At 43.3% G+C, this 25,410-nt stretch overlaps 1 long non-coding RNA gene across 2 annotated transcripts in view; it reads right to left on the reverse strand.

Annotated features, from left to right (window-relative positions):
* LOC113970124 overlaps positions 1 to 25,410 on the reverse strand; it is a 60,231-nt gene that overhangs the window by 15,384 nt on the left and 19,437 nt on the right. For both annotated transcript variants that reach the window (XR_003535049.1, XR_003535048.1), the window contains exon 5: positions 3,956 to 4,106. This is a non-coding gene — a long non-coding RNA (uncharacterized LOC113970124). The remainder of the gene's footprint in view (positions 1 to 3,955; positions 4,107 to 25,410) is intronic.

Here is a 25,410-nt window from a genome sequence, read left to right on the forward strand (position 1 = left end):
TCTGCCATAAAATGACTCAAACTTCATTAAATAAAACAAACCTGTTGTGGCCCAAGGATTGACTGAGCTGCAGTTTTCCCTGCTCCTGGGTTAATACAGTGGAGTTGGCACTTTGATAGAACACTCAGCAGGACAATGGGGTTTGCTGAATTCAAATGAGCCTTCAAGGCTGGTAGGACTTTGCCAGGGACTCCATACATAGTCTGCAGCTTGGAGGAAGGGAACAGAATGCAGATAAAAAAGGAAGAAAAATGTAAAAAACTGCAGTTGCAACTGACATAGATTTGTCACATAAAATAGAGGATCTTGAAGACCTTGAAGTGAGTGCAAACTGGAGAAGACCATAAATTCTACCTTGGAGTTTAGATTAAGAGGCTCTTCTGATTTAGGTATGTCTGACTACAGGTCAGCTCCTTATAAAAATTAACAGTCCATGCATCCCAGTGGGACATTGCCAGAAACTCTACAACAGTACACACCTGGAAAATCATGTAGCAAACCAGTGACTACCAGAATGTGTGAGTGCCTTGGATACACCCACATGCTCAGTTCACAGCTCAGCTGCACATCCTGCTACACAGGAGATGTGAGGCATCAGCCACGGAGCTGGTGGTGTGAGGCTGTGACACTTCCCAGGTGTTTGTAAGCTGGAGCCTGTTCATGACATCCTAGTGCCCATCTGCTGGAGGCTTCTGCTGGTAGAACAACCAAGTAAGAGCTACTGCTCCAGGAGTGCTGGAAGTCAGAATACACAGTGGATGGCCCATTAACCCAAGGCCTTCTGACAAAAGCAATCAGGACATCTTTCCAAATCTTGATTCTGGTTTCAAATCAGTCAGGCCAGCACTCAAGAACGAGACTTAAGCATTGAGCTGTCCAGGTTTAACTAAAATGCAGAATATTGAGCAAACATGAAAGCCAGGACAGGAATACCAAGGAAGAACACACAGTTGAAACCTGGGCTCTTTGCACAGTCACACAGGAGGCACCTCTGTGAAACCTTAATCCAGGCTTGAAGCTGATTCCTACCATCAGCAGATAGGCAGGTGGGGCTGTGACTCCAGGGAGGATGACATGGGGACTGACTGCCAAGGCAGCAGATCCCATGGGAGTAGGAACTGGTTTTCAGGAGGAAAAGCCTTTTTCAGGGAAAGGCTTAATCCATTTTGGCACAAATTATATACAGAAGCAGGAAAAAAAAAAAAAAGAAAAGAAAAGAGATTCTGGAAGCAAAATTTAGGCTCTGGGAAAGGAAACTGGAGACAACGAGTATTCTCTGAAAACACTCCCAGTAAATCCAAGCAGGATTAGAAAGAGAGGAAAAGAAGCCAAGGTTTAATACCTGGCTGAGAAGAAGGTTGAAAGAGCAGATTTGTCAGGAACTGAGGACACTTCTGGAAGAGAGGAAGCCCATGCCAGAGGGACAGATCTCTCTGATGCACTGCCCAATAGTATTAAGGGCATTTAAAACCAGGAAAGTTGCAAGCAGGCTTTTACACTGGAGAGCAGAGGGAAGCAAACAAGTGCAGAAGCACAAACAGCTTTGGCTGATGCTTCTTTGAGGACAAAGCCATGGAAATCATGTATCCTCACAAAGAGGACACAACAAGGAACAGAACAAGTCAGACAGAAGGACAGAAAACAGAGTAGGTGCCATTTGTGCAAAGAACTATGAGAACCAAAACAATGATACAAAATGCCAGAAATCTAATAAGTGAGAAATCTGGAACATCTTCCTTAGGTGAGGACATCAACTAAATGTGTATTTCAGAGAGCTTGAGGACAGAAGACATCCTGAGAGATTCTCCCCACATACCACCCACTGCATTTATGCCCAAATCCGATAAATATGGGCTGATTTTCTCTATGTACAAGAGAAGACATTTGGGGAGGAATGCCCAATGGCTAATATTTGCTCCATGCTAGATGCATCAGCACTGCTCTGGCTGCAGAGTTAAGGCACAAAAGCAGGGTTTGTGCCTGGGTGCACTCAGTGCCTCCCCTGGGAGATGCTGCCACCTTTAACTAGCATTTGGGTCGTGTTCAGCATGCACGGGTTGGCACTGCTGAATGCAACACATTTGCTATGCTATCAGGAGAGCAAAGGCTAAATGCAAGTGTTTTGAGCTGGAGAAGAGACTCTGACAGTTTTGGAAAGGCATTAATTCCATAAACCAGAAATAATACACTGGGTAAGAAGTTAACACACCAAGGTGAGCAATATGTTATTGAAAGGTTAACAGTCAGCAGGTGTCCTGCCCCAGGAGATGAGGAAGCAGTACTTGAAATGGTGATAGGCATGGAGAACTGAGAGTCCACAAGTTCACACCTCTGCACAGCCTTGTCTTTACACCTCTCCCTGTGCCAACAAGAAAAACTGTTCTCTTTTGAGGAGCTTCTCCACTCTGTCTCCTCGGTTTCTGCATCCCCTGATGTCCAGCAGTCCCATCACTCAGGGCCAGCTGTCCCTGTTTAGTTCCTCTGGGATGGTGCACACACTGTGTTATCTCTGATAACCAGCCCTGGCACCTGTGCCACAAGCTGGGAGTGGCTGTGTCTGAGGTGTGGAACTGAGGAGAGGTGACCTGGCCTCTGCTGGGACAGCTCTGTTTTTATTGTGTTTAAAATTACAGATTCACAGGTTTTAAGTGACCTCATGTGGGGTCATCCAGTTCTTCCTCCTGGCTCAAGACAGGATTTGCATCACTCCTGAGAAAGGAACTATGAAGAGAAAATATTCTGAGAGCAGAAAAACAATCGCCTAAACACCACTTCATTTTAATGCCTATCAGCTTTCAATCTGTATCTGTGTCAGCGTGGGGGTGTTTAACACAGGATTGGACAATTCCTAGAGTAATTTCAAGAACAAATTGTACCAGAGCCCCAGAAAGAGAGAGAGTTCCCTAGGAGGTATTTGGGTAACATAATCAATTCATACAGAGAACGGGTGTGTGTATGCAGGCGAGGACAAGAAAAGCACATGGACACACACACCCACACATCACACCAGGATGCTGCAGAATCCCACAGACATCAGCAGCATGAAAGCCTGCTTTTTCCTGCATTATTTCTGAAATTTCTCAAGCCTTCCTGTTTTGCAAAACAGAATTATTTAAAACCAGCACAGAGAAGCAGGACTACACTATAAAGAAGAGGGGGAAAAAAACCCCAACATTACCTGGATCTGAGCAAACCAGATTTTGTTTCATACTCACAAATAAAAGTTTATAATCCTGACTTCATCTCACCCAGAGCTGCAATTTTCCAGCTCACAGGATGACAAAACTAAGTTGAAACATATATCTGAAAACACTGACAGCAGTCTGACCCTGACCTCAGTTAAACTGATTTTTATATCTAAAGATAACAGTGATTTTTTGTGTCATCTGAAGTAGCGTGGGGGGGGACAACAGTGTGAGGAATGTCACAACATGGGGTGCTACTGACTGGAAGCAGCATCTCCTTGCTGGGGTTCCCTGGTCTCTGGTGTGCCCCTGGTAAAACAATCTAAGTGGTTCTGGCCCATTGCCACGAGCCCTTTTCTCTGCTCTATGTGCAGAGAAATGTGTTACAGCATTATGAACATGTCACTGGCACTGTTAGCAGGGCAGAGATAAAACCTCACTAATCTTCAGTGCAGCAAGCAGGAAAGGATCATTCCTTTAATTATTAAGCATAAGTGAGCTATCCTCCCAAAGACAGTTTACACTGGATTGTGCCCTGCAGACTCAGCGCTCGTGAGTTGATGTTGCAGAGCTTTAAAAACATTTTGCTCTCTTTCTCTAGCTGTTTCTCACTTTATTTTTACTTTTGTTTTCTCCCTTGAACTCCCAAGCCCTCAGAATCTGAGGACAGCATGAGTGAACTCTGAACAAAGCTGGCAGCAATCCTTCCTCACTGCTCACACTTCCTCCTGCCAAGCTCGGGGAGGTTTGTTAAGTCCTGAACCTCTCACCTGAGATGTGCCCATCACTCTCCCAGGAGTGGAATGTGTTGTGTCCCTCAGGAAACCACATCTCAGGAACAATTTCTCCAGCAAACACATCTCCACTGGTACATCAATTCCTCAGCCCAGGCTGTAGGTCCAGAAGGAGCCAGGGGAAGATCTGTGAAATAAAAGGGACAAGATCTGAGTTTTGGCTGGAAGACTCTTTAAATTTTCAAAGCCACCTGGGAAGATCTACACCACTTGGCTCCTCCAGGCTATTTGTCCACTGTGAATAAACCTACTCACTCCTTTGGAGGTCAGAAGGAACAGCACTATATGGCAGAAGGCCAGATTCAAAATAAAGAGGAAACTAAAATTAATCCTTGGAATAGAGGCCAGCCTGAATCTTGATATCTGCATAACGAATCAGGCAATGTCAACTACACCAAAAGAATTGTGAGTGTTTAGGCTCTGGCTTAGTTTCTCTGACTGGGTGTCAAACCCTGTGCTCCTTCCAGAGCACATGTTGCCATCTGTCTCTGCTTCTCACCAACTCCTTTTGGCCACATGCCACTCTAGGGCATATGGATGGATCAGCCCGAGAAGAGGAACATTACCTGAAGTTTTCTTTTCCCAGTACTCTTTTTGTGCTTCCTCAAGGTAATCAAGACTCACCTCTCCCACCCCTCATAAACATGGTGCTGAGTTTGAACTAACTCCAAGTTTGGGGTAGTTCAGGATAGAGAAGAAACAGCTACAGTGCAGGTAGTGCAAGACAAGAGAACCTTTGTTTTAGGAGAGATAACTGTGGAAAAAGTAGAGGAACAAATTCATCAACATCTACTGTCTGGCATGTGAAACTGGATATTGCTTCAAGTAAGAGTGGTGCAACTGGGCTGCTGAGAACAATCACTAGAAGACAGAGGAATGCCCTGTATCTAGGTGGATATGGATGTTCAGATCCCAAAACCTGGCTCAAGATCATCTAAGTACAGAGTACAAACACAGTAAGAGCTATGCCAGTTCGTGCAGCTTTAAATGACAGCTGAATCCCAGAAATTTCAGGAGCTCAGAGCAGACCCTACACACTCCACAACTTTTGCTGGTGGGGCTTTCCTCCTACTCACCCCCAGGCCTTTAACCACCTTGCAAATGTAAAGCTGAGCCCTAGACACAGGTAGAACTCCCTACCAACCCCATCCTCTCCCTGCAGCCTTCCAACATCTCCTCACACCTCCTTTTCCCCTCTTGGCTCATTTGCTGGCTGAGTTTGCTCTGTGCCCTCCCTATGGCAGTGCCTCCCCTGCCAGGCAGGACCCCATGTGGGCTGTGTTACCCCCGGCTGCAGGGCAGTGCTGGGGGCACAGAAACGCCCTGGGGTGGGTTTGTAGCTGATCCCTGTCAACTTGCATCATTCCAGCCACTGAGTTATCTGCTACTGCAAACTGTCCTCAGAGAGCCCCTCACGTCATCCTTCTGCCAGCTGCCAGCCAGAGGACAGCTCCTGTTCACTGCTGCAACACACAGCCAGACCTGGAGCCCTCTTGTTAAATCACAGAGCTGGTCCAAGCTATTCCGTGGCTTGCACTAAACCAACACATCCCTTTTGTTATTCCTTCTAAGCTCAGTCCTGTGTTTCTCTGCATATGTTAAACTGGGGGGTGAAGAGAAAGATTAACACAGTGTCTATACTGGATTTTTTACTCTCTCAGTTTGTGCTGAGCAAAGGGGGGAGGCAGATGCTTAACCCCCAGCAGGAACACATCACTGAAATCAGCTTGGCAACCTCCTCTTCCTTGCCAACGTTCCTGTGAAGATCCTGCAGGCAATCTGCACAGAGCAGGCTCTGGCTCACCTGCAGTCACTTGCATCTGCGAGATCAGCTGCTTGGTGGCATCTCATCACTGTGAAGGGCTGGAGCTGCTTCATCTCAGCTCCTGCTGGGTTCTGAGGTCAGCAGAAGTTGTGAGTCTCTGCTACATGGGGAAGCTCTGCGAGTAGCAGGGTCTCACAGCCTCTGCTCAGATGAGAATGCAGCTGGAGATGTAAGACAGGAGCCCCTGCCTATTACCAGAGACAGGATTTTGCTTGCATGAAAGGCAGACACTCCTCCTTCCCATCTCCTACTTAGCCAGGAACCATATTCTCCTCTTAAGCAGTGCTTATACCTAAGCCTTTCACTGTCAGCTAGTGATGTTCATAGCTGGATCCACACAGCTCAGCTTTGTGCTCCTCTCTGTGCTGAACCCCACTGATCATTAACCACCTTGTACAGGGCCGAGGAAAGCCTGTGGAAAGCATCTTACATATCATGGATACTACTGCCAAGAGAAGAAACAGAGTGAGGACCAAAATCAGCCTTCAGGATTTCAATCAGTGCACAGAAGACAACAAATGCAAATCAATTTTTGCACTCTAGAAAGGTTTTCTTTGCTGCCAAAAAGCTTTAGAGAGGCTTCTATGGGGTGGGGAGTATTTCAGAAACAAGAGGTACAGTGCCCCATGGTTTTTTCTTCGAGAGGAAAACAGTGCTTTAAGATATTTCTTTGTATTTCTGAGCCCAGGCACACCTGCCTTTTATTGATCTACTGTACAACTGGAAAGGAACCAACACACTCCCACAGAGCAAGACCCCACAGCACAGCACGATGCTCCATCAAACACTGGCCACCTACCCATTGTCATGTATCCTCTGGTTGTCACTAGCCCAGATCAATCCCATGCTGTTCAGCACATTTTAGGAACTCAGGCTAATAAATCATTTAAGTGCCTCTCACTTCACAGATGGTAAGTGCAGTTCAATGAAGGTAATTATAAAAAAAATTACTTCTGGAGCAAAAAAATCAAAACATGGGAATATCTGTCTAATAGAAAAGGCCTGCAAAGAGATTTGGGAGTTCTAATAATTCTGAGGAGCAGGTTAAAGGTCTGAGAGTCTGACAGTAGGTTTTCCCTCTGATTGACTGAATCGATCCTGTCCTCATGTAACAGCTCTGGGCCCCTGTATCTACCAGATTTCAGGTCCTGAAAACAGTGTTGAGAAAAAAAAATACACTTGGCTTCCTCTCACTATAACGTGGTTGTTTTTTCCTTTGTGCAAATGCAATATCCATCACTAAGAAGACAAGATGATGGGGAGGTGCAGGTCCTGCAGGGAGCAGGGAACATACTAAAGCAAGACCCAAACTCCAGTAATGGTGGCATATTCAAAGGGGACTCCCAAATTCCATCTGGCTTTTGTTCCTGGGTTTTGACATAACATGTTGTGGTTGTGCCATTTCAACCCATTGTTTACGCTGATCTTTCTAACATGCCAGAATAAAACTCCTTAGTTCTTGGATTATACATACAAAGGGAAGATGCCCTTCTCAGCCAGCATCACTGAAGATATATTTACAGATGGTCAAACCACTCTCTCCAGCTAAGAGGCCACAGCAAGTGAAGCCCCTTTTGTCTATCCACATCTCCTAGTTCCAGCTTCAGATCTAAGCACAGAGATGGGCTATGTTACTTCTTCCAGCCTTCTTTATGCAGCAAAGCCAGTTAAGCCAGTTCTGCCAAACTTAGGGTTGTTACAGAATCAGTGCTCCCAATACTGCTGAGATATAAAACCAAATATTGGATTTTTTTTTATATGTAGCATGGCAAGAAGTAATTCAGCAACCAGCAAAATCCCTCCAGAGTTTAAAGCAAATTCAAAACAAAGACTCAATCAGTTTACCATTCTCCTTTCTTTTTTCACCTCAGTGAAAGGCAAATTCATGTCCTTCAAGCAGTTTACAAAGTTCATCTTCTTACTCCACTTACTTTGCATTAAATTGTACACCCAGTTTTAACAAACAAGCTAATTTGAAAAAAAACCCCACACAAGTCCTTCACAAAAAGCTTCAGAGCTTCACATACAGCTTCATATAAAGCTTTGAGTAAGGGGTGTTCACCTGTCCCTTTTACTACCTAGTAAGTTGTGAGCTCCATCCTCATTTAAAGCCATTATGTTGACTACCCCAAGGGTAAAACTTTGTTTACAAAGCACTAGTTGAGTATAAGTGGCTCTGTCTCCTTCTTACAGAGCTCAGAACAAGTAACATTTTTTTGATTGCAGTTACAATTTGAAGAGCGTGACATTTAGTGATGCATTCTGAGTGACCTTAAATCGTTATATAAAGTAAGATGTAAAAGCCAAATGTGAGATATGATTCCAGGAACTGTTAAGAGATTAGAGATATGAATAAGTAAATCTGTTGAATAGCTTCCTTGGGCCTTAGAATTTCAGCTGGCTCTCAAGAGCAGCCAAAACAAAGGCCTTTTGATTGTGCAGAGTGCTAAGAGCAGCATGAGACATGAAATGCAGCCACAAAAAAGAGTTAAGGTGAGGACAGTTTTGGTGAAATTTGTCTCTGTGCTGCAGGCAGGAAGGACAATCTCTATACCCAAGACCTTGGAACTGCTGCTGTTTTTACACACTCTTGGAGACTCAAGAGATCTTACCTAAGATCCATCCCTGGCATTTGAGGATTCATCCCAACTGAAACAATAAGGCTTTGAGAATTATCTATTAGGAGTTAGCATAAGTTCTGTGATTTCATAAGTGTCTGAAGTTTTCCTGTTCAGCTTCACTGAAGTCATCAACTAAAGCAGTGTATAAACTAGGTAGCCCTGAACTCTCACTCCCTCTCCCACTTCAACAACAATTTCCATTTAATTAGCACCTCATTAGGCTGAGACATCTCAAGGGGCTTTATGAAAGCTGTCCAGTCTTATAATCTGCAGTGCCAAGGCAACAAACAAAATCAAGAAAATGAAAAATATAAGAAAAGCCTCCATTTAGATTTATAGAACAAAAGGGTAGCAAAGCACAAAACAGGATGGATTCTCAGCAGGCAAATATCAGGGACTGGGCTCTGTTCTCCATCTGCTGATACTCCACTACACCAACTTCAGGAAAAGTTTCTCCTTTTACCTAAGTAATGTTTCATATTCACATTTCCAGGCATAAGGATTTTTTTTTTTAAGTAGCTCAGAAAGAAAATCAGGAAACAAAGTTTTGATATTGCTGACTGGTAACTCCTTACTCCCCTCTAACCGAGCTCCAGAAGACTTCGTGTGTCAGCACTATGATAAGTGAGGCTGATACTGGAGATGACACTCTTCAAATGAAAAATTAAAAACTCATCCAATATGGATTTCTCCTGATGATCCAGAGGGACACCAAAGGACACACAACACTCTTCACAAAGCTGGGGGACAACGCTGCTGTCCAGACCATACTCGGAACAGCAGGGCTTTATGTCCTGTATCCCATAAAACACATGCTGGCTTCCTTTAAAGCACTATTAACATCACTACTCTGGATCATGGGGCACATCCTGATGTTCCTACTCAGATTCTGTTCAGGGGAAATGCCCAGTAAACGTTGAGAATTTCCCCTTGCCCTTACCTGACTCATTATCCTACTAAAATCCCCATTTCTGGAGGCTATTGCAGTCAGAACATGTTCGAGCACTGCCTTCAGCAGGAAGGCAGCTGAAGCTGAAAGACCACAAGATATTAGAACTAAGGTTTAAATTAAGGAGTACACTCAAGCTTGTCAGTTGTGCCAAACTGTTATTAGAAACACTGATAAGGAAATAAATAGATACTTTTAAAAATCACATTTCAAATGCCTTCTCTCATAAAATTCTTTGCTAGGCATTGACCTCTCTGAATTTTATTATATGTTGCATCCAGCTACATTAATAAAAGTGATGTCTAATGTATTAAATTCATGTCAAAAGAAATGATAACTTTAAGAAAATCTTTTCTAAGGGGAAAATGCAATTTTAATGACATCAAAGCATAGATTCATAAGAAGAACATGCGCTCTGGTTTGATGACAAGAAGATAATCAAGAGCTCAGGCATCTTCCTGATGTACAACAATGAACCAAGTAAATTATACATTTGGAAAAAAAAAAAAGAAAAAACCAACAACCCAAAGGAGGACTAAGATTAGAAAATTAAAATCACAGTCTAAGATCAGTATTATTTCTGAATAGTCAGTGTTAGTGAACACACCCTACTGGAAAAGATTCCAAGGCAACAGGGAGAGAACAGTTAAAAATCAATTAGTAAGAATCATTCTGCTTTAAATATACAAAGTATGTACAAAATGAAACAATGTCATAAAGAAAAAAAAAATTAAAAGACCACAGCAAGTTATAGTTTGAACAGAGCTTCACTGTTTTTAAACACAGATTTCTCCTGTCTTCAAGGATAACATTCAAAAGCTCATGGTTTGTGGCTGTAGAAAAAAACCATCCTTGAACACCTTTTCACATTATTCCCTTTTCTCCCTCTTGGCTTCTGTGATGCCACTAAACCCAGAATGTATTTTAGTTCAGAAAGATCTACCGGCCTGTCAACTTTCAAAATATCCATCAAGCCATTTTTGTAACACATTGGGGCGAGGAAAGGGGAAACCAGATTTGAAGGTCTTGTCAAAGCTCATAGTAATTTATGACGTGAATGCAAAGTGCCTCTGACAGCAAGAAACTGTTTGCCATGAAACTACTTTGCAGTGAAATAAATACTACAAAGTAAACTGGAATGCCAAACTTCTTGGCACATCCTGCCAGGGGCTGTGCAATCCACTGCCCTCTTTCATCCCTGATTTTGGCCACCTCTGAAAGTAGATTGTGAGAATCCTGACTCTGAAGAGCTTATCAATGTTAATCAGTGGAACACTCTCAAGGAAAGGCAAAGCCATCTTCACTTTTCACCCTTTACTAAAAGCACACCCCATCCTGCCTTATTTAAGTACTGCTCAGGTTACCCCAGCACACAGAAGAACCAACAACACAAATTCTGTTGAGTTTGGTATCACACACATACTATGAGATAGGGGAGGTGTAAAGGCTTGAGAAATCATCTTCTAATCTCACCAGATGACACAGGAATTCTTTCTGTCCCTCATTTCAGGGTCAAGAACTGAGAGTGCTCGATTTCTGGCAAAGGTGGGAGTTGAGACGTCTTCCAAGTGCCTTAGTTATAATTTGAATTAAGTAGGACTAAAACATCACACATAGCAACAAATATTAGCAAGTAAATAAAGTCTACAGATATAGATAAAGAAAAAGTAGAACTGGTGAAAAAATTTCCACGTTGGATGTGGAAGAGTTCTGTGGAGATTTGGGTTTTAATAAAAGAAAGCTTTAATAGAAATGTCCTTTTCCTGAGAAAAAAAAAGATGGTGTGGATAACATCACAAATAAATAGCTTCTAGCTCTGATAAATAGCCAGCCACAACACTACATTTGGCAAAGCCTCTGCAGAGAACACATTACTTTATTACTGTTGTTATTTCTACAGAAATAGGTTTGTACCAGCACTGTCACGGAGCAGCCTAATCTTCCCCCGGATTTTTGGGTCAGAAATGAATGTATAGTACAGATGTCCCAGCAAGGAGTGCTGGGCAAGTCAGGGAAGCAATGCAGTGGAAACACAAGGCTGTGATGCAAGGAGAGGGCACTTCAAAACAGGCAAATACAACCCAACATGGAGGGAACAACCAAGCAGCTCAGAGCCAGACTGGTGAGATAATGTGAGTGGTGGGCTCTGAAGAAGCAGAGACTCTGAAAAGGACAGTTGAATACAGTGTTTTGGGAACTTAGACCTCACAGATCTTCTAATAATTGGCAATGAGCTTCTACTAATTGGCAATCATTTCAGCACAGTGTTTAGAGCGTGCAGAACAAACAAGACAGACGTGTTTTCCTGTCTTACCCCGAGACTGAAGGATGGTTGAGGAAACTGAAACACCTCCATGCCGGGTGAAGTGGAAAAGGGGTTACAACGGCTGCTGTAACTCCATGCAAGTATTACCCAGCCAGCACTGAAAAGAATTCAGAAGAAGAGTCAAGATTAGGTGCCTCACAGAGCAGCCTGAATCACCAACCTGTGGATTGTCCCCAAACACAACTGAGACTGGAAAAAAATTCAGCTGTGAGGAAAAAAAGTCAGAAATTCCTTTTGTAAGCCCAGTGGCATGTGGCTGATTAGAATTGCAGGCAGCAGTTTGGGGCATTGTTTGTTCATGTTTTGTCCCTAAATCTGAAAACTGCAATAACATTTCATACTCCCAAAGAAGATTCAGAAGCAGAGAAAAGATAGTCAGAGTGATCCATACAATGACCTTTTATTCCTTATCTCTCTCTCATTTAATCAGGGAAGGTTATTAATGGAAACAACCCCAGGTTTTATTGGCCCTTAATGCCAGGGTTGCTTTTCAAAATTATTCAAGAGATGCCAGCTGCAAGTCATCTTATTCAGCCAAGTAAGAATGAGATTAACTTCCTGTGCTAGTAGTAAAGCTAAAAAATTGTCTTTGCCATGAAAACTTTGAGTTTTAAATAGTGAACATTACCTTAGGCTATGCCATTATTTTCAAGTTTCAGCTATTTATCTTTTTAATTGTGCCAGAATTCAATTTTTAAACTGAGTTCGATTGGGTTTGGATTATTTTATGTATTTGTCAGCCCAAGGTCAGAGTTTGGATGAGTGCCTTATTAGTTTAAGGGTTTTAACAAGTAGCATAGGAGCTGGGGATTCCATTAGTAGCGGACAAGCCAGAGTCTTTTAATACTTAGGATGTTTTTTGGGATCCAAATGTGTTTTGGTTGCTATGGAATGAAGTCTCCCGTGGAAAAAAAACACCCTGGGGCACTAAGTCCACATTCTGGGGATGTACTGGCAGAAGAAAAATAACATTGTGCCAGTTGTAGGCTTTTGCATTTTGACAGTGTTTTGTGTGCAAAGGGATGGAACCAAGATAAATGGTTGCAGATGGCTGAAACCAGAGTTCAGAAAACAAACTGAGTTTACCTTGTGCGTTGCACATCCACACTGCAGATGTTCCTCGGTTAGCAGGGCCTGCTGAAACAATTCTAAAGGATTGCTTGTAAAACTGGCTCAGGGATGAAACCTGCTAAGGCCATTAGTATATCCCAATTTAAAACACATCAGCAGCTCCAGCTCATTTTCAAGGCTTTGTGATCATGATGTAATTGGAGCTTTTGCCTTCATCTTCCTTTGGGTTGCCTCTGTTTCCTAAAACACTGATGAAGAATAACCTGATGAGGGTTATCCCTCATCACCAACACAGGACTCTTCAGAACACCAATGCAAACATGCAGATATTAGAGGGGACATCCTTAGAATTAAAACCCACAAGAAGAAAATCCGGATTCTAATCCCATTTTTTCTGCAATGAGGACAATTCATGTCAGAAAGGGGTCTAATAGAATCGGAAAAGATTCAGAGAGACAGTATGGAAAACCTGTATGAGGAGGGCTCCTACAGACTCTTTAAGACTTCAGCTTCAAAAAGAGTCTACACCGAATTTATTTTAGGAGTCTATAAAATCATGAGTGGTCTGGAGGGGTGGGAGAGAAATGGACTGTTCCCATCCCTTCCAATATAAGAGTGAGATAAAGCCCATGAAAGGTACATTCAAACAGGCAAAAGGAGGTTGTTCTTCAAGTAACAGAAAACAAACGTGTAGAACTCCACCAAGGGCATTATGAACACAAAGAATTTACAGGACTTCAAGGGAGGCTGGGCCAGGATTGGGAAGAGAGATCCAGTCCAGAGATTCTGAATTTATCCACCTCTTTCAGTGACTCCAGATCTAGTGCCTGCCAGGGCATTTTTCCCAGCATGTAGCATATCACCCGATTCCAAATAGGTTTCCTTATTCTCACTATTAAGTGGTACCTCTGTCTCCTGACTGCCCAAAATGCCAGAGCCTGTGGTTATCAAGGACAGGGATCAGATAAAGATGGCTCTTCTTCTCAGTTTTGCCTCTTATGCCTGTAATGTAAGAAGAGGTCACATGCTGATACAATAACTAAGGATTTCAAAGGGGATTTCAGCAACTTTGAGAGTAGTAGTATTCAAGCATGAGAAGGAGGCTTAAGCAGAACAAAAACTACCTGTGAGACAAGTTAGTTCTTCTCTGAGATTAAGAGCTCCTTGAAGGGTAGTTAGAAACAAGGCCTACAGAAATGCTTCACAACAGAAGTGCATGGGGGAAGCACGTTTATGTAGCAACACACAAATTTTAGGGAGAAAGAATTCTGAAGTCCCATAAAGTATTGCTTGTTTCTAATAAGATGCCTTGTTTAACTAGCCAGAAGGTAATTCAGTAACAGGAAAAAAAAATTAAAAAAACAAAGGTAGAATTCTGCACTAAACTTAAGATTTATCCCTGTAAATCCAGAAGGCAGAAACTGTGGGGTTCATAATTCTGCACATACACAGAGTCAAAGCCAACACTCCCAGGGTATTTTCATGTACAAGAGTTCACGACCAAAATGGAGCATAACCTGGTACTGTTCATCACCGAGAGACTCCAGTCAGGTTATTCAAGGCTTCCTACAATAAGATTAATGACAAGGGACACACTGAGCCTGGAGCAAAACAGCATCTAGGTCAGGGCAGGATAACTTGCAGTCTATCACAATGGCTTCATGAACTTCAGAAGAGCTCAAGTAGATGCAGAGAGGTACTGAATAACTCAAAGTTGTCAACAGTTACTCAACACAGCATGTATTTAGGAATTCAAAAGGGCATTTTCATTACGGAACTCAGGGGAAATGGCTTATTGTTCACTTCAAGAGGAACATTGTGCACTCACTGGAAGGTACCTTTTGCTGCACAGAATTTCTCAGTAATGTAGTGACAGAGAGGGGATGTTTAGTGTAGATCACATAGGGGCAAAAAAATGTTCTTTCACTAAAGAGACAACAGTAGGTTTTGGAACATCATATTTGCCCAATTCATGCTCTGGGAGGCATGAAGTCCATTGACCTGCCTCTCAAAGCAACACGTGCCTCAAGTTTCAGAACAAAACAAATTACCCTTAACAAATGTTGTGCTACACAATACCAAAAGAGAAAAAAAAGAAGGGCAGGACCAAGAAGCAATGGCAGACAGAAGAGACAGAGATACTTCTGTATGAGCAATTTTTTCCAAAGATCAGTAATCTCACTAAACAGATATTCATCCACAGCATTTGCTTCCATAACCTCCTGTGACAGCAAGTTCCTGTGCTGCGTGAGAAAGCATTTCTTTTTTGCTACCCCATGTTCACCGCCATTGATTTCATTGACTGACCCTTTTAAATCAGTCAGTGCAAATATATAAAGGGCATCTGATAGGGTTCCAGAGTGACGTAACTGGACATAATATAGCCTAGTGTGACAAGCTGCTGAAGTTTGAAGAAGATATTCCCAGTTTCAGACAGATATCAAGGGTGAACTGAGACAACCCCAGGTCCTTTGTTCAGACCTGTGTGATATGGCACCACCTCGCCAACTTCCCTCCCTCTGCTGTCCTTCAGTAACTTCCAGGTGGAAGATGAAGGGGGGAATTGATCACTTTAATATTTACCCTGAATGGCAAGGTCTTTGATGGTTTGTACAATTGCTGAAAACCTGTGGGGAAGAAGTTCCAACACTCCAAAGTCTCACCCATCTTCTACCTGTGGCATTCCCAGTGCCCACACCACGGGGCTGGAGAACATTGAGTAAACACACTGCCATCGGAGTGGAGGAATAAGGACAGCTGCTTTTTAAGGACAAGCACATGGTGCTCTGTGGATTTTCACAGCTCCTCCAGGACATGGAGCACGTGCTGCTCTCTGAGTTGCAGTTGCTGACAGAAGCTGATGTTTTCACAGGTTGTTTTCTTTCTGGAACGAAAGAAAGGCTTGAAGGGCCACCAGGAAATGAGAAGGATCCTGTCCTTCCTGCGTAACTCTTAATGCTTTTTTTTAAGTATGACGTCACACCTTACAAATCAAGAGAGCTTGTGATTGCATGTGCAAAGGTGGTTTCATTGTGTGACACACTGTAGTCAGCAATGCAGGCACTGAGCAGTCACTGATGTGTGAGATTAACAACTTCAAACAAAGCCTGATGTGCTTTCTTCATTGAAAACCCTCATTCTCTTCACCAAATTCTCTTTGTAATTAGATGAATGTTTCAGTCTCTTCAGACAGATGTGGAGGGGACAAATACAACTGAAAGATGGAGGCATGGGCACCACCTAAATTTAGCAGGACTGTAGGTGTCTCACCTGGGTGATTGCATTCATTAACAGTGGAAAGACATTGGCTTTTTCAAAGTGTGACTTAAGATATTAAAAGCAAGTTCAGCTTTCTCCATTGATTATATAGGAAGCAAAGAGGAACTCCCCTTCTAACCTAATCATTTGCACGTAGTCTCAAGAGTCTCAGTGTGTCACAGAATTATAGCAACAATTTGTGTCTGTTTATAAGAGTGATTTCCTGCACAGAAAAGAAACAAGAAGGTGGGGAACTGTTTGCATTACATCAGTTTAGAGATCCCAGTGCATCATCATCGGTTACATGCACTCACACAGCACTGTACAACAAAGTGGGGACAACAAAACAGGTTTTATCACCTTGTCAGAAGTTTGAAAGAAAATTCTCTGTCAGTGAAAAGTGCACACTTACAACTTATGTTTTAGCAACATTAAGTCTAGAGACATAAAGGAAATAAATAGAAGCAAGTTCAAGAATGCACCAAGCTAGAGAGCTTCTTTTATGTCATCTGTCTAGGTTGTCAAGGTTCCTACAAAATCCTCATATGAAAACTGTAGAAGAAAGAAAAGACATAGCTAGACAATCCTGCTGATGCAGATGATAAGGCAGTTCAGTAATTCTGAAAGCAAAGGCTCCATTTAGGAGTATGGAATTTATTATGCGAAATCCCTTTCCAGCACCGGGTAAGCAGGAGAGTGGAGGGACCATTCCATTTCACACATCTTACCCTTCCTGCATTACCACATGCAGAGCAAATCCCAACAGTCTGCCCTCCTTGTGGTTTCTGGGCTGGGAATTAAACCAGACAAAACTCCACAATTTTAGCATCCCAGCAAGAAAAGGGAACCCTATCTCTTGCCTACTCATTTGTAACATACATTACAGGAATAAAAGTAGATACTTAAATCCTAAATTGTCCTTCATCCTTATTCTTTTCCACAGGAAAATCTTTCCCACCACCCAAGCATTCCTACTGCTACTTCCCAAAGTGTAAAGAGAAAATGAACACAGGATGTTACATTTGCCCTGCAGGTGCCCAGCTGAGCTGGAATCTGTTCCTGTCCATCTGCTCAGGTTTTTTGCTGTATGTGACACATAAAGTTACAAGAGTAGGGACCATCTACTGTTATTTTAACTGTAAGAAGGCTGGTTGAGATCACCTGGAGTGAAAGGTATCAGGCTTTTAGGAACCTATGCAGACAAACACAGTAATTCTACAAGAACAGTTTTGCATATGGAAACTCAGAGTAGGATTTATTACATCCCAATAGCATTCCTCTTTTCTCTTCCTAGAGCTCACCAAAGAAGCTCTAACTTGCTCCTACTTTTAAGGTTCTGGCAGGGTAGCTTCCCCAAAACACTTTTTCCCTGTTAAAATTTCCATTGGTGTGATGGACGTTCCTTGCATCCAGTGAAAAACCCCTATTTTGAATGTCAGGTGCCTCACTGCCTTCCAGGAAAGAACACAGAGGGGCATTTTTGGGGTATCCAGGTGTTCTTGAACCCGGCTTCCATGACCCTCTTTGAGCCTTGGACTTCTCAACCAGCTGCATGATTGATGCTCCTTGTGCTGGCAAAGCTGATTCAAAGTCTCTCCAGAGCCTCTGTCAGATCTAGAAATCTGTGTTGTGCAAGATCATCCTTCCAAAAAAATCCAGTTCCAGATATATTGGTAAAATCTGGTAGATAACACAGACATCCCTTCCAAAACAAACCGACCAAATTTTTATCTATGTTATATTTTCCCTTTCCCATGCTATCCATCACCTCCAGTTCCATGCACCAAAAGCCACAAAGCCATACATCTGTCTCCAGAATTAGAATTTTGCACATTTGGAACACTGAAAACCACATCTTAAACTTTAACAAAGGCTCTAGAAAATAAAATGCTAGAGGACTATTTGTGATGATTGGTCATACATCCCTGCAGCAGCTCCCTCTCCATTTCTGCTTGGCTTATGATCACCTAAACAATGGCATGACCAAAACCTGGCACAGAGTCACAGCACCAGGTAGACATTTCCATAAGTACTTCAGTACCCCCGGTACTGCTTTCACGGTTTAAAGGGACTTTTGAAGGCCAAGGATTTTTCCTGGCTGGCCAAAGGATATTTTATTTAAATTTAAATAGTAAAAATTATGATTCTGTTGCCATGTGCTTTGCATGTTTATAACTTCTGAGTTTTTTACTTGCAACTTGAAGAGAGAACACATACTGAATTTATTTTAACGGTTTTCTATTCAACCCCCCTAATCCACAGTATCCAGTACTGAGGTTAAATTCTCCCCTTCAGAATAAACAAGCCTTGAAGCTCTCATTTCTCTCTGACTTATCTCTGATCTGTTTGAAAAAACCTGACCAGATCCTTCTTTTCGTCTCACAAAAATTCACGCCAAGAGAAGTAACATCATCACAACCTGTCAACGCTTAGAGACTAAACAAAGAAAGGAACAGATCAAGAAAACGGGGATGAAAAGCTTCTGTGCCCCTCTTCCCAAACTAATATTCCCAAAATGTGTTTGGCGAGAAGGGGGAGGGCCCATTGTTTGAGCTAACACATCAGCCCATGTGATTATTTAACTAACTATCTCCATCCCCAGACATATCAAACGGAAGGCAATGCCAGCTGAAAGTATTATGTAGCCTTCAGTGATGTGAAACATCTAAGCTCCAAGGCATACGGTTTGGCTGGAGACTCCAGCTGGCACTGGTAGTTTTATTGTGCTGTGAAAAACATTAAAGTCCTCAGATGCCCTGCTGATCATGGGATCTGAGAAACTTTCCCTTCCCCGCCTGACATGTGCTCACACTGCAATTAACACACACCTCCCTCTCTTTTCCCTCTCTGCAGATGAACACACACACACACACATACACACACGTGCACTGCCAACATCATTTTGTCCTGGAATGCTTGTGCTGGGAGTCCCTGCTCCGTTGTAGTTGGGAGGGGGGAGCTTTGTCCAAGTGCTAAAAAAATCTGGTACCTCAACTTTCACTTGAAGGTGGCTGCAGCACATGTAGAGACCATTAAGGGTTGTGTTTTGCTTCCTAACTTTTCACACGTTTTCCTCCCTTTATGACATGTTTATTGGCCTAGAAGGGCGAGGAGGGGTAACAGAGGAAACCAAAGTTCTCTGTTCAGCTCTGACTCAACTATTGTACACCTCAGCCTCATTTAAGGGCAAGTTGCACTGGGCATGGTGGGTAGGCAGCGTGAGCAACTGGAACCATTAATCCCTGTTCACATCTGATTTTCGGCAAAATCTAAGCCAGTGGGCCCAGGGTAGTTAAATGTGCAGCTTCGGCAATTAAAAAAAAAAAAAAAGGTTACAGATGAATATAACTGGGTCTGAAAACAAATCTGCAAGAGGTTTTGGAGACTAGTGCCTTGAGGATTACAGCTTATTTGTGGAGCTTTAACAGGAAACTGCTAATTATGACACCTGCACAACTTTCCTTGAATTAGGCCCTGGGGATGCATTGCCTTGCCTATAGATGATGGCCAAGGCCTCAGGCTCTTAATCCACAGCCATCACCTAAAGTGAGAACAGAACAGCCACAGGGCATTTGCAATGTTATTTAAGAAAGGGTATTGCACCGTTTAAACTGGATTTTTCCTTCCAACACAAACTACTTGAGTTTTGAATACTCTTCCAAGGAGTTTTACCCTTCAGGCTCTTGTGAAATCAGCAGGCTGATCCATTAAAATGGCTCCCACTCAAAGTGAATCTGTATGCAGCACTACAAAAGTGTTAGGAAAACAGACTGGAACTATAGGAATCAAAGCAAATAAACTAATGGATATGATTGTAAAACAAGGGAAATTCACACAAAACCAGCATATCACGGACTCTCTATTCCAGTTTAAAATGGACATGTGTTTCTTAAGCCTTGCCTTGGTCCTGTAGCTGAGATGAATACTAATTCCCAGACTTTAACAAATACAATTTTAGAAGCATTTTCTAGAGCTGCTCTGCTTGCACAGTCCATGCTTTACAGTGCACAGCATTCACCATGTGAAGACAAAAGCCAGGAATTTGCTCAAGAAAGCTTGACTTGAGGGTTTAAGTTAGGCATTGGTTTACACAAGATGCACTTGCAAAAATCAGACAGGCTTGCATATCTCACAAAATTAAGGTTCTAAAAACTGCATGAGCAGCCACGTCCCGGGTGAGACTTTGGGAACAATCTGCCATGATTTCTACAGGCTCTTCTACACTGCCCACTGGTTTTGTGGCAACGAAGCTGGTGCCAAACAGGCTGGTGTGTCTACACAGCATGATCAGCACCTCCTGAGCTGAGCCAATGTGTTCACCCTCCTCCTCCTCAGCAATTATCAGCCCTTTAGCCTGTGTGTGGATCTGGGACACAGCAACAGGCTGACATAGCTCTATGATTCTGGAACAGGGCTACACTGGATATATCTGCACCCTGAAAATACATACTGAAACCACCAGCATGGAGCATGTGATACAGGAGATGGCTGCACTAGGAATCCAGTCAACCCATAGCACCGAGAAAGCCTCCTGCACAATTCTCCAGCAAGTTTCCTCCTAAAGTGCCACGCACACAGACAGAAGCAATCCTGATGGCAAATAATGACTAGGACATTTTTTGCTTTGAAGTCAAGCTGGTCAGTGGCAAGGACCACTGACACTGCCCTCATCCTGGTGGCTGTAACAGCCACTCTGGAAGCCTCTCTCAAAGCAGGCTCTCATTTTATTGACAGAAACATGCCCAAGGTAATAACTGATCCCTAGGTCTTACACGGTGTTTCTGACCAGCAGACTGTGAAGTTGTCTCCAAAAATAACCTGTCAGTGCCATGCTCAGACAGCAAAGTCCCAGCCAGAACCAAACCTCTCATCTCTGAAGGTCCTGACACTCCCATGTAACATCACAGTGTGCCTCACTCTCTGACTTGTGGATTTGCTGCAAGTCTGCTCTGACCTTACTGAAAGAGCAATATCCAAACAATGATGAAGCACTGCAGCATTTTTTTCTTCTTGGGGCAGCCAGGGTTGACAAGTGGGTGGCAGGACAAGGTTAAGCAATGCATTCATAAGAAAGCACTCACGGGCTTATTTCCTCCCCTCTATCAATGACTTTTTCCAAATGTCTGAGCTCCTTTTTGTCTCAAACTGCTTAAGACATGGGAGCGTTCCAAGTAATAATAAACTCCTCGTCTTTAATTTATAACTCCTAAAATTGACAGAAGCCCATAACACTTTTTTAAGCCTGAAAAGGTGGTGGAGACGCATATTGTGTTCTCAGCACAAGAACTTCTGTGGCTGCAAGGAGAGAGAGCTGCCAATGCGCCTGCAGAAATAGCAGCAGTATTTTATTTATCCCTGTAAAGCTCGGCCAGTCTATTTTGCACGAGGGAGCAGATTTACCAGGAGGAGAGGGAAGTGCAGCCTCCATCCCTTTTAACATTGTTCAGCGTGGAGCCCAGCCCTGGGCTGTGAGCCCTCCCAGTGTTTCCAGCTCTACAGCAGGAGCACTGGGAAGGGATGCTACATCAGATGCCCTAAACCCTCCTGCTCGAGTTTACAGCCCAGAGGCTGTGTCTCCTCTCCTCCCCAGCTTTCCTATGGCTAAATCTGGGAACCAAACATCAGTCAATCCCATTGCACCCTCCTGTCCTTCCAAAGTGTGCAGCCAACGGGCTTCTGCACATCTATTGGAGCAGAGGCATGGGAAGCAGGGGCTTAGGATGGAGGGGGGGAAATGCATCCACCAAACCTTCCATCTGCAGCCCAAAGGAACAACTTCGTGGGGCAGGAAAGCGAGAGGGAATGTGGTGCACACAGCAATACAAAAAGGAGGTTTTGTGCCAGGCTCATCAGTGTGGCAGGGTAATAAGGTCAATGTGAAAACAACTGGAAGGCACATTCCCCAGTAAACATGTGCTGAGTGAAAACGGCCCGACCTTATGTTGTAGAATCCAAACCCATTGAGTCAATTGCCAGAAAACATGACATGACCTTTCAGATTCAGTGAGCATCAGTTCCAAGAGCAGGCTGCCGTGCTCTTTTCCATTTCACTGCTGCCCCCGGAGGGCCTCAAGTCACCTGAAATAATAGCTCGGGCTCAAAATCTGCACTCCTTTAATGAAAAAAAAAAATACACATGGCATCAAGTCTGACCCTGGTGGCAGATTTTTTTATATGCTTAGCTCAATTTCTTTAAACTTAACAACTGTGCTTTGTTTTGCTTGCCTTTTTTTTATTTTTTTTTTTTTTAAATCTTCCCAGAGCTCAGGTTTTCCCACTGACAACCCATTTTTGGGAATGGAGGAAACTTCTTGGTTTTGTGAATGAGGAAAATAATTAATAGCTAATGAGGTGCTCCTTCCAACTCACAGCCTTCCCTCCCCAAACAAGTAAAGAAAAAACTATTCCAGCTGGAACATATTCTCTTCGCTTTCTAGACTGAGAAACACAGAAAGACGTATTTTCGCCCACAAACCTTCAGAATCTTATTTTAATCCTCAGAACTCAAGCTGCCCATGAGAGGAGTAAAGCTGTGCAATGTTCCAAGCACCGGCAAGATGAAAGCTTGTGATATTAAGTGCAATTCAAACTGTACTTTCCCTCCCACTGAATTGCTTTCCCTGCTAAATCCTGATTAAAAATTTTCTCCCCTTTTACTGTCTCCCTGACAGACTGATGGGGCTGAGATCTGAAATCAATTCAGCTTTTAGGTGAAATATTTATTTTGGGGGGCCAAACAAGAAGTTTTTTTGGATACTATTCAGATTTTTCCCCTCCTCTGTCAAAATAAATAAATAAATAAAAGCAGAAAAGAGAGGCAAGGATCCGAACTGTCTGGAAATTGTATTTATTTTGACTTGAGCTCTGCCAACCTGCAGTATACAAATACTCAGTCAAAACTGCCTCCCATCTGTGTTTATTGTGGAGGAATAGCAACATCCAATGGCCAGTTCAATGCAGGTTAATTGCAGGCGTGTATTGAATTCCCTGGAGAGCCAAGTACACAGTTAGCTCCCCTGGTGTAATCTCTTTCTGTTCCATGAAGGAAATCAAAAAGAGGAAGAACAACAATGCCAACCCACAGCAGAGCTTGATGCCTCTCTGCACAGAGGGGGGGATCTGCAGGGAACAATAAGAGTCTATTAAATTCTTTCATTGGCACCAGAGAAGTAAAATGAACATAAATTAATCAGCCACAAAAGATGGGACAAGTGTTGGTGCAACTCTATTGAAGTTGGTGGAGTTGTGGAAAGGATAAATTTAACCCAGGATCTTGCAATGTCTGCATTGAAAACTGGCTTGTTGAAAAAATGAGGCATTCTCAGAAAAGAAAAAAGGAGTGGGAGAAGCTCCCTGTGAAATGCCACCCTTTAATATCCCTGAACACTCACATTTTTGCCATATTGACATTTGCCATCTTATTTCCTTACATTTATAAAGCCATTTAGCCAAGATTTTCGAAAGCACTGACACATTGTGGGCATCAAAATTTGAGTTTAAAAGACCCAGACTGACAACAGCTGCACCGAAAATGAGTGCCCTGCAGAGGTGTGTCAGGCTGGGCAGGACCAGGTGCAGATGCCGTGGTGCATTTTTGGATGAAGGAGAAGGGCAGTCTCTGGTCCATGTGAACCAGAGCAAACACACCAGTTCTGGAGAAGGAACAGGGAAAAGGGATCTCCAGATTTGTTACAGTCACAGCCTGGAAAATCCATATCAAAAAGGCACACAAAAGTTCAGGCTCCTCAGGTCAACCTTAGCATCCTCCTCACAGCTGATGTTCTATACTATGCACTACATGTAGCCTAAGAACAGCCACAAAATATTTAAAAAAAAAAAAGAGAAGAAAAACATGCCATTTGTGGTGTACCCAAAGGACAGAAAAACTCTGGGTGCCGCCAGAAGGGGAGCAGAGTTTCCAAGGCCTCTCCAGTGAATGTCTTTGTATGTGCACGCTTCCAGGCCCCACAACACGATGGGAGTGAGCACCTCTCTGAAAGCACCAAATCAGATTTAGAGCTTTAAAACTAGGACCAGATTCTCCTCACCAGGTGGGGTGAAGAGAAGGGGAAGGAGGCATTCAAGGTTGACTGCAGTATCACACACAATAGAGGAAAGGCAGTGCCTTGGCACACCTTCCCCATGAACACAAGCACATCCAGCCCTGGAAGGCAGCAGGACCAGGGTCAGTCAGCCAGGAGAGAGAGCTCCAGGGCACAGCCCTGCATGAGATGAGAACAATATTTCAGGTGCAGAGTAAATTGGTATCACAAACAGCCACATTATTTTCTTGACATCTCCTTTTGCTCTGGGAGTAGGAATACACTTTAGCCTTAAAATACCTACTTCCCACCTCTCCAGCAAGTCCCATGGCTGGCACAGTGCCCTGACACAAGTGTGACCCCCCTCCTCCCACCGAAGGAAAAGCTACACCAGCTCCAGAGGGGCTTAATGGGGCAGTCGGTGCTCGCTGCCTCCCTCCCGTGTGTGCTCAGAATTTCTGCCTCTGAACTGTCAGCCTTGGGGGGGGGTTAATGTGTTTTCTCCTTCCTTTCCACATTGCCAGTGGCGATGTCCTTCTCACAGACCCATATTCTTAGGGGCATTTTCAGCTCTTCCTCCCTCTTCTCCCAGACGTCAAAGCTCCCATTAAATCCGCCTGCCCAATTTACAATGCTGAAGCCTTTCAGCCAAGGCTCACTCATCTCACGCCTCATCTCACTGAAGCTTTCTCCCCTCCAGGCTTCTGCCCTCATCCCCTCCAGTCCATTTATCCAGAGTCACCTACCTTCTCTGCCATCCTCAGATCCTTCTGCTTCCCAGCCAATGTTCATCACATCAAAGCTTATTGTTTTCACATTCAGCACCTTGCACAACTTCTTTTTTTTTTTCTCTCTCTCCACTTCCCCCTATTTTCCCTTTCATCTTGGCCCTCCTCAGCTCTCCCAGGAGACAATTTGTTCATGACTTTCTTCCAGTCTCATACCAGAGTTTCTTGTATATGCCAGAAACCTGATCAGGCTACAGTGCTCTACCAAGTCAGATCCATATCTCATATGTCTACGAGTAAGTTTAGTTCTTCCTCACTTTGAAATATTAAAATAACCATTACCACCATGAAAAATAAAATTAATGCTACGCTCTTCTGCTTCCTTCAGTTACATCCCACCCTTGTGCTCACACTGGCTTCAGGTGACAAGCTGTTCTTCTCAGGCCTCACACCTTCTGGGCCTAACACTAGGGTTATACATGATACTATGTATTAACCACTCCCTGAAAATCTCCCTGAAATCTGCTTCCTCTTACATTTCACCCAAAACTATTCTAGTTCCCTATTTTGAAAAAGTATCTTAACATATATTTCCATATTACAGCACTTAC

The sequence above is a fragment of the Neopelma chrysocephalum genome, unplaced genomic scaffold (genome assembly GCF_003984885.1).
Source record: "Neopelma chrysocephalum unplaced genomic scaffold, ASM398488v2 Primary Assembly neopelma1_75, whole genome shotgun sequence".
In the NCBI taxonomy this organism is placed as follows: Eukaryota; Metazoa; Chordata; class Aves; order Passeriformes; family Pipridae; genus Neopelma; species Neopelma chrysocephalum.